The sequence below is a fragment of the Microtus ochrogaster genome, chromosome 2, assembly GCF_000317375.1.
Source record: "Microtus ochrogaster isolate Prairie Vole_2 chromosome 2, MicOch1.0, whole genome shotgun sequence".
In the NCBI taxonomy this organism is placed as follows: domain Eukaryota; kingdom Metazoa; phylum Chordata; class Mammalia; order Rodentia; family Cricetidae; genus Microtus; species Microtus ochrogaster.
The window spans coordinates 36145-39214 of NC_022010.1; positions in this window are offsets into that span (position 1 = coordinate 36145).

The window sequence follows — 3070 nt, forward strand, 5'->3', positions numbered from 1 at the left end:
ATCAGGGAAATGCAAATCAAAACAACTTTGAGATATCATCTTACACCTGTCAGAATGGCTAAAATCAAAAACAACAATGATAGCCTTTGCTGGAGAGGTTGTGAAGTAAGGGGTACACTCATCCATTGCTGGTGGGAATACAAACTTGTGCAACTATCGAAAGCAGTGTGGCGGTTTCTCAAGAAATTTGGGATCAACCTACCCCAGGACCCAGTGATACCACTCTTGGGAATATACCCAAGAGAGGCCCTATCATACTAGAAAAGTATTTGTTCAACTATGTTCATAGCAGCATTATTTGTAATAGCCAGAACCTGGAAACAACCTAAATGCCCTTCAATGGAAGAATGGATGAAGAAAGTATGGAATATATACACATTAGAGTACTACTCAGTGGTAAAAAAAAAAAATGACTTCTTGAATTTTGCATGCAAATGGATAGAAATAGAAAACATTATCCTGAGTGAGGTAACCCAGAACCAAAAAGATGAACATGGGATGTACTCACTCATAATTGGTGTTTAGCCATAAATATAGGACAGTGAGCTTGTAATTCGCTATCCTAGAGAAGCTAAATAAGAAGGTGAACCCAAAGAAAAACATACAGTTATCCCACTGGATATTGGAAGTAGTCAAGATTGCTGGGCAAAAATTTGGGAACTGGCGGGGGGATGGGGGAACGGGGAGACAAAAGTGAGAAGGGAAGGATAGGGAGAACTTGGGGGAGTGGGATGGTTGGGATAATGGAAGGTTGGATATGGGAGCAGGGAAGTATATATCTTAATTAAGGGTTGGCAAGAGCCTTGACTCTAGAGGGGTTCCCAGGTGTTCAGAGAGATATCCCCAGCTAGGTCCTTGGGCAGCTGAGGAGAGAGAGCCTGAAATGGCCTGATCCTATAGCCATACTAACGAATATCTTGCATATCACCATAGAACCTTCATCGGGCGATGGATGGAGATAGAGACAGAGACCCACAATGGAGCAATGGACTGAGCTCCCAAGGTCCAAATGAGGAGCAGGAGGGAGAACATGAGCAAGGAATCAAGACCGCAAGGGGGGGGGGGGCACCTACCCACTGAGACAGTGGGGCTGATCTAATGGGAGCTCACCAAGGCCAGCTGGACTGTGACTGAGAAAGCATGGGATAAAACCAGACTCACTGAATATGGTGGACAATGAGGGCTGCTGAGAAGCCAAGGACAATGGCACTGAGTTTTGACCCTACTGCATGTACTGGCTTTGTGGGATCCTAGCTGGTTTGGATGCTCACCTTCCTAGACCTGGATGGAGGAGGGAGGACCTTGGAGTGCCCACAGGGCAGGGAACCCTCACTGCTCTTTGGACTGGAGACGGAGGGGAGGGGAGTGGGGAGTGGGGGGAGGGGGAGGGAAAGGGGAGGCGGGCAGGAGGTGGAAATTTTTAATTAAAAAAATTTAATTAAAAAAAAGTTGAATATTTAAACATCTTTTTAGTTTAGCTTTTTTCTGTTTTAATGAAAGCAATGTTTTAAATAGAAATGATCAATAAAAATGAAAAAAAAGACTATACATGTCTCATAATAACAATCTTTCTTCTTATTCTAAACCTGGTTAAAAGCTTTACACATAGATCCTTACTACCAAGCGCAACCTCAGTGTAAAAGGAACCAGACCTATCTACTTTTCTTGATTGATAGGTGAAATCTTAGCTTTTTAACACTTGTCCATTAATATATTTTGGTTTGGTAAAATTTCTTTTAGACACAGAATAGACAAGAAAATAATCACAAGTGTATATTTCTGACCCTTTTCTTCATTGATCATGTATATAGAGTATTGTATTTGCTTTTGAAATAGCTTCATGTTAAGATTTCATTGAATTTGAACTACTTTATACAAACATTAAATTGCAAGATGCAGTTTAAAAAAAAGAAAAGAAAATTTCCACCTCCTCCCCTCCTTCCACTTCCCTCCCTCTCCAGTCCAAGAAGCAGTCAGAGTTCCCTGCCCTGTGGGCAGTCCAAAGTCCTCCCCCACTCCCCCCAGGTCCAGGAAGGTGAGCATCCAAACAGACTAGGCTCCCACAAAGCCCATCTATGCAGTAGAATCAAAATCCAGCGCCACTCTCCTTGGCTTCTCAGTCAGCCTCCACCGTCAGCCACATTCAGAGAGTCCGGTTTGATCACATGGAACTAGCTCTTGTAGCCCAGGCTGTCCTCAAACTCACAGAGATCCGCCTGCCTCTGCCTTCCTCCTGAGTGCTGGAATTAAAGGTGTGCACCACCAGGGCCCAGTTTAGGAATGCTGTTTTTATACATAAAAACATATAAAAGGTGTTATAAAGGAATCCATGGCTAAAGTTAGGGAAGAACTGGTTAGACAGGAAAAGGATCACAAGGCCAGTCAAGGGTGATTCAAATCCTGGTTTAATTCATCATCCTGGCACACCTCCTTAATTTTCACCATCTCCACCCTGCTGCGTCCACTCCTTATTCTGGTTATGCTACTGACTTTCAGGCCTTGTATTTTTTTTATTGATTTTTATTGAGTTCTACATTTTTCTCTGCCCCCCTCTCTTCCTTTCCCCTCCCCTTCACCCCTCTCCCATGGGCCCTATGCTCCCAATTTACTCAAGAGATCTTGTCTTTTTCTACTTCCCTTGTAGATTAGATCCATGTATGTCTCTCTTAGAGTCCTCATTGTTGTCTAAGTTCTCTAGGGTTGTGATTTGTAGGCTAGTTTTCTTTGCTTTATGTTTAAAAACCACTTATGAATGAGTACATCGGGCCTTGTATTTTAAACAGATTAATATAGTTTGTAAAAGAGAGACTGGGGGAAATTCAAATCCAGTATCAGTCCCTCCCACAGGAGCCTGGGGAAACCAAAGAGCTTGAGAGAATCCCATGATGGGAACTCTCAGGAACCAGACCCCATCTTAAAGATGGGACTTCTTTTATTTTACTGTGTAGCTTTGGAGCCTGTCCTGGAACTTGCTCTGTAGACTGGGCTGGCCTCAAATCACAGAGATCTACCTGCCTCCAAGTGCTGGGATTAAAGGCAGATATCTCTTAAGGCAAATGATGACCTAGAA